The sequence below is a fragment of the Chinchilla lanigera genome, unplaced genomic scaffold, assembly GCF_000276665.1.
Source record: "Chinchilla lanigera isolate Chin_1 unplaced genomic scaffold, ChiLan1.0 scaffold00070, whole genome shotgun sequence".
Lineage (NCBI taxonomy): Eukaryota > Metazoa > Chordata > Mammalia > Rodentia > Chinchillidae > Chinchilla > Chinchilla lanigera.
Genome location: NW_004955471.1, coordinates 11,423,091 through 11,430,259, shown reverse-complemented (window position 1 = coordinate 11,430,259; position 7,169 = coordinate 11,423,091). Strand labels below are relative to the sequence as shown.

The 7,169-nt window shown below is 42.5% G+C and overlaps 1 long non-coding RNA gene across 1 annotated transcript in view; it reads right to left on the bottom strand.

Moving 5' to 3' along the window:
• The window catches only part of LOC102014444, an 85,407-nt gene that overhangs the window by 77,507 nt on the left and 731 nt on the right, over positions 1-7,169 (bottom strand). The gene's annotated exons all lie outside the window — the stretch shown is intronic.

Genomic DNA, 7,169 nt, shown 5'->3' with positions numbered 1-7,169 from the left:
ATGTGAAATTTTGGGAAAGAAACCTCAATTTTCTCAAAGCTAAAATAACAATAATACTTACTCCAAAGGGTCTGTAGGAAGACAAGTAATGTAATGCATAGAAAGTGCTCAGAACAGCACCTCCCACATAGCTAACATCCTGTCAGGCTAGCTGTTAGGGTTCTGTTTCTGTAATTATAGTGTCGAAGCCACAGCAAACACTCGCTGGTCCTTGTCTTGATATGCTCTTTTGGCAGCTGGCATTAGTTTCTTACTGAGCAAACAGTAAAGTCAAAAACCATAAAATAACATATGTTTAAATGGCCTGTTATTTTGAAGATCTTAGAAATCTTGTAGAATATGAGGTCCAGAGAAGGGAATTAAGCTATAAAAGAAAAAAATTAGGAGCAGTTTTAACCATCTAAACATAAAATCTTAGCAATGCTCTTTTCATGGAATTACCCCCCTTTTCTCGTTGTCATCCTATCTTTCTTAGACATGTTTCCTTCTTATCATTCCTTTAATCCTGGCTTAATTTTACTTTTGTGAGTTACACTGAAATACGCTGAGTTACACTCACAAATACCTTTGAATACGTTGCACAAGTGTTTCCTTTCGATGCTCTGTACCCACCCACATTGTTCACTGCAATATCACAAAGTCAGGAAAGTGTAAATTATCTTAATAGAATATTTTAAAAGCAGCATTACATGTGTCAGAACCTACAGGATATCGTTTTTATTTTCTTCCAAAGTGTCATACAATTTATGGAATCTGAGTACCTGTGAGATGATATCATTGCTGAATACTGACAACTGATATAAATTAAAAGTAACATAAATTAAAAATATAGGTATTTCTTGTACCTATAGAGTGGGCTTTCCAAATATAAGAATTGGTACAATTACTCAAGCTTACCAAAGCTTAAAGACGCTATGTTTACCAACACAAAGAAATCATTTGAAATCTGCGTAGACTGAGGATTCCTCAACCAATTCCTGCTTTTAGTTTAATAGTTCTTCCTTCAGTCTATCTCTTTCTGTCATATTTTACCATAGATAATGAGAAGAAATCAGGCCGTACCTTCAAAATTTTGCCCAGAAATCTCCTCAGCTAAGTGTTCAAGATCATCATGTCCACGTATGTGTGGGATACAATTCAGCTAAGCTCCCGCCACTGTATCCCAATGATATCCTTTCCTCAGAGTTATTCTGTTCCATCTGCACCCTCACAGTAGCTCTTTTTTTTTTCCCTCCACTCAGAAGCATTTTATAGTAACACGTGTTAAAAATTATACTTAACAAAAGGAAAAATTTTCTGTGCCACTCACAAAGAGAGGTTAACAGTTAAGTTGATGCTGCTCTGGACGACTTCTTGATAATGCTAAACACTAACACACGTTTGAAAATAAAATTTGGCAGTGCCAGATATACTGTTTTGTAACCTATTTTTCTTAATCTAGTGTGGTGGACACATTCTCACTGCAGTAAATTCATATCAGCATCATGCTGTCTTCATGATACAATTAAGAACTTCTTAGTCTCCATTTTTCTCTCCAGCATCCTTTTATTCCCCCTCTTGTTTAATGATACTCTCCCCTGTACTTTCATGTCAGTTTTAGACTTTACATATAGGGAAGATGTGATACTCATCTTTTAAAATCTGGTTTGGCTGATTTGATATAACATGATCTCTAGTTCCATCAGTTTTTTCTACAAATGACTAGTTTAATTCTTCTTTACAGTTGAATAATACTACTTTATATATGTATACCATATTTATTTACCCATTTGTCCACTGATGGGTGCCTTGACTGGTTCCATATCTTGGCTATTGTAAATTGTGCTGCAGTAAACCTGGTATACAGGTATTTTCACAGAATGCTGACTCTACTTCCTTTGGGTGTACAGCAAGGAGTGCCGTGTGTAGCTCAGTAACATAATAATTCTATTTTCACATTTCTGAAGAACCCCCATACTGATTTCCAGAATGACTGTACTAACTTATATTCCCACCAGCAGTGCAGAATTGTTTTTTCCCCTACATTCTTGCCAGATTTATTATTTTTTTATATTTTTGATGATAACCATTCCATCTGGGTTGAACTAGAATTACAATGTAGTTTTGATTTTTCCCTAATGGCTGCAAATTTCGTATATTTTTTCATGTACTTATTGTCCATTTGTACTTCTTTTGAGAAATGTCTGCTTAATTCATTTTCTTATTTATTGACCAAGCTGATTTTCGGGTGTTAAACTCTTGAGTTTTTTATATGATCTAGATGCTAATCCACTGTCAGAAAAATAACCGATGAAGCTTTTCTCCCATTATAGATGTCTCGTCACACTATTGATCAGTTCCCTTATTGTGCAGAAACTTCTAGGCTGGTGTGGTCTACCTTGTTGGTTCTTGCTATCATTTCCTGTGCTATTCAGGGAGTCTTTACCCGTACCTGTGGCTTCAAGGGTTACCCCTATGACTTTTTCTAACAGTTTCAAAGTTTCTGGTGTTATACCTAGATTTCTGATCCATTTTTATTTGACTTGTGTACAGGGTAAAAGATAGAGAGCTAATTTCAATCTTCCACATATGGATACCCAGTTTGTCCAGTACCATTTTTTAAACATGTTGTCTTTTCTTGAACACGTATTTTTGGCCACTTTATCAAGCATCAGATTGTTGTAGTTGTGTGAGTTTGTTTCTGTGTCCTCTAACTTGTTCCACTGGTCTCTCTGTGTGTTTTATTACTATGGGTTTGTAGTATAACTTGAAGTCAGGTATTGTGGTGTTTCTACCTTTGCTCTTCTTGTTAACATTGCTTTGGCTATTCTGGGCCTTTGGTGTTTTTCTATGGATTATAGGGTTATAATTCTCTAGTTTTGTGGAGCATGTCACTGGAATTTTGACGGAATGGTACAGAGTCTGTAGGTCACTTCCGGCAAATGGCTATTTCACCAATACTATTTCCGCCAGTCCATGAACAGGAAGTTCTATCTTCCAGTGTCTTCAGTACTCTGTAATTTTCATTGTAGAAATCTGTCACCTCCTTGTTTAGGGTGATTCCCAGATACTTTAATTTTTCTTGAAGCAATGGTGAAGAGTTTTCCGCGTTCCTTTTTTTCAGATGGTTCATTATTGGTGTATCAAAACTTTACAGATTCTTCAATGTCAATTCTGTATCCATGTCCGTACTTTAACCAGCCATCTGCTCATGGAGATCTCTGCACTCTCCGAAACGATGTAAGTGTTCTGTTCTGTGCTGCTCACTCTGTCCTGAACTCGCTGGCAGAGGCCTCACATCTGTTTGCATTAGCACCATCTGCAAGCAAGCCAGGGTTCTAAAAAGTTGGTTCTTCAAATTTCTTCCAGGTTCCGCCATTGCCCAATTTAAAGAGATTTTCATTATTTTTATGTATTTGTAACTGCAGCATCCACTCCCCAGTTTTCTACTGCTGCTACAGTGAATTACTACAAACGGTGCCTAAAAATAGCAGACTTGTGATACTACAATTGTGGAAATCAGAAATCTGAAATGAGTCTCATTAGACTAAAACTAAGATGGTGACAGGTCTCTTTCTTTTCTGGAATCTAGGGATAATTTTCTAGCCTTATCCCACTTCTAAAGGCTGCATGCATCCCTTGAACAATGCCCTTCCACCTTCAAACCCTGTAATTGCTCTCATTACATCACCCTGTTCCCCCTGCTAGGACACCAAAGCTTTTGCCTCTGTCTTTCTTCGGTAAGGATGCTGAGCACATCCAAACAACCTGAGATAATCTTTGTACTTTGAGACTAACTGATGATTAACTCTAATTCCATCTGTACCCTTAATTCTTTCTTACAGCACATAGCATATTCACAGGTTGTGGGAATTTGCTTATGGGCGTCTTTGTGGGGCCAGAAGTCCACCTGTCACTCTACCACTAACAGACATCACCTCTTTTCAAAGTGCAGTGGACAACACATCCATCACCCTGACAGTCTGGTCAAGTCCAGACTGCCTCAGGCGTGTCTGTAACAGGACTAGAGACTCACGGACTCTCACCTCACCGAATGTGCTATTCCCAGCTAAAATTTTATCTCCTAAAGAGACATCTTGGAGTGTTAGCATGATCCTAATTATTGACCGTCACAGTTCAAAACTGATCTAATCATGTGTTTTGAAATAAGAAAATAAGTGACACTAAGAAGACCAGTAAAAGGAAAGGAAGAGTGTCTTGGGCACTTCCTCATCACTGAGAAGCAATACCTGGCATCAGCAACTCTGAGGTTTATTTTGACTCACAGTTTGCAGAAGTCTTGTGCATGGTCTTGGCTGGCAGCATGGCAGACGGGCCTGGCAGGGGGATTGACCTCACGGTTGGGCAGTGGGAAGCAGAGCGAGCTCAAGGGAGGGGGAAGGGAGACAGACCCTCCCGGCCACAGCCCCGGACCACCTTTGATGATGGGCTTCAGCTCCCAACATCGCATTTAGCTGTAAACGCACCAGTGGATGCATCCACGCGGGAGAACCACACGCCCGTGGTGCACTGCCCTCCTGGAAGCCCACCTATGATCACATCTAGATAGAAACCATATTGCAAGGCTGGAATCTATGTTATCTTCCTTGTTTTAGAAGGTTGTTCTGATTTGCTAAATAGTAAAATCAATGATTTGTATTTTTACTAAAAATAAAATGATTCATTCATATCCCCCTTCTCTGATTTTCTCTCTGTTCTCCTTGTTATGAGCTTGTTATGGTCCATGATGTAAGCAGAAATGAACTCACTGATCTCATTATTTCAATGGAATAGATGTGTCAGCAGTAACCCAGAGAAATTAAAAAGAAAACCTGGGTTTAAACTTGGGTTTAAAAAGTTTAAAATATCCTATTTAGAGCTCTGATATACTTCATCATTTGTCTTTGCATCAGTGTTTCTGAAGTTTTAATATGCACAGGAATCACCTAAAGATTTTGTTACATGACGGTTCTGATTCAGGTTGCCTGAGGCAGGGCCTGGGGACCATACTTCCAGTAAGACACACAAAGGACTCCCTCAGCAGCAAGGGTTTGGGTCACATCCTTGGTTGCCAGTGTCGCTTCATCTGCAAATGTGCACTTGAGCATCTTCGTACTACTGTCAATAACAGGCATGAGAAGAAACACAAATATCTTAGGGTTTTTTGCTAGAGCCAGCAAAGTTATGGAAGCGCTGCTTTACTCTGAGTAATTGCCATTGCTATACTTGCACTGTCACGCTAACTTTTCTGTCCCTAAGTGAAGGCAAGTCGGTCTTAACCTGCGTGTCAACAGCGAGCTGAAGAACGGCCCTGGAGGAAGATAAAATATTCACGTATTCATCTGGCTACTTAACAAACCTTTATTGAATCTCTACTATTCTTTGCTGGACACTCAGGCTGCAAAAATTATCTCCTTACTACCAAGGAGCTCACACTTTCTGAGGGACTTACAACTTACATGCCACCTTACCAGGGCGTTGGGTGTAGAATAAAATTTGAGGTTTACACTCAGAAATGAAGAGGTTATGCAAATGCAGAACGAAAGGAATATTAACGAGTGTAATGCTGACAGAAGACAATACCAAAAAGTCGCAGTGCAAACCCACAACTCGGGACAATGAGAGGAGAGAGAGGCAGACTAGAGCACCCAGCCCTGCCTCACTCCGCCGCATCTTCCTGTATTTTATGTACCTTTCCTTTCGGTCAAATGGCATTACTTCGTATTTCCTGAGTATCAGGCCAGCCGTCCCATCTTCTTACCTTTAGTCCTGAGGGTCCTTCTACCAGGAAACACACACGCAAGCAAGCAAGCGCGCTCACACACACACACACGCACACACACACACACACACACACACAGGAAAGAAAGTTTTCTTGTTTCATCTTTTCCCAAATATGAACAAATCCTTCAAGATCTACCTTTCGTGCAGATTAGGAACTATTTTCCATACCAAAATTTAGCTCTCCTTCCTCAAAGCATTCATACCACTTCATCTACTTAAATTTGTGAGATAGTTCGTGTATTTCTTTTTCATTTTCCTTCTGCTTAGGCTTGAAATTCTCGCAGTACGAATGTTCTGCTCATCCAGGGGCATCATGAATTGGAAGCTACAGGAAACAAATGAAAAATACAGTCTGACAACTCAGAAATCCTGCTGGGTGCCCAGGTTCGCGTTTCTTTAGCTGCCTGCTTCGTGCTGCTCCGTGACTCGGACTGCTGTGTGCTGTGAGGAGCGCGGGAGGCCAGGCTGGAGAAAAGTTTACAAATATGACGAGCCTAGAGTGAGACCGTGGGCGTGGGCAGCAAGCGGAGGAGATAAACAGGAGCAACTTGGGTTTCTGGGTTAGAAGAGGAATCTTGAAGAGATTAGGACCCACTGTGACTGGACATGAAATAGCGTTTTTTAACACCAGAAAGGCAACTCAGAAAAATCATGAGATCACCCCCCCACCCCCACAGGCGTGCACACACACACACACACACACACACACACACACTCACTAGAACCGAATATACTGAACCAAGCAAGAAACAGGACCTTAACTTGGAAGGTAAAGTAACATTTCCGCCACCGGACTTGTACTTCAAAGCAGTAAACTGGCTTCCAGCCTAAGAACAAGCGAACCCCAGGAGCAGACACCAACTTCCTAGCAGAACTGTGGAGTTTTCAATGATAGGAAAACCGCAGTTTTTCTGGCCCAGTGCAGAATGGAGAAAATGTTTTTGCGTCTAAGTGTGCCAGATAGTCCCTTCCTTCCTTTCTTCTCTCTCTCTGCCCCTGTCCCTTCGGGGTCTGAGTCCTGTCTCGGGTGGCAGCGATTGGGCCGCGGCGGGGACCAGGCCTCGTCCCGTGCCCTGGGCCGTGGGGTGCGGCCGCGCAGAGTGGGTCCCGCAAGCAGGTTTAGGCGGGGTCCCGCCACGCTCCCGCTGCACCGAGCCAGCCGCCCAGAGCGACCGGCCTGGGAGGGGCGCGGCCTGCAGGGAGCGGGAGCCGGCGGGTGGGCTTGGTCCCGCTTCCCTCTCCCCGGTGCGGAGGAAGCGAGGAGGCGGGAACAGGTCTGAAAACAGGGGCGGAGGAGAGGGGTCCTCCGGCGACCCGAGGCGAGCCCGGAGCCCCGGGGACACGAAGGCCAGCGCCCGCGCGTCTGGAGCAGCGTGGGCCGCGGGGGCTGCGGGGCTGCGGCGTCC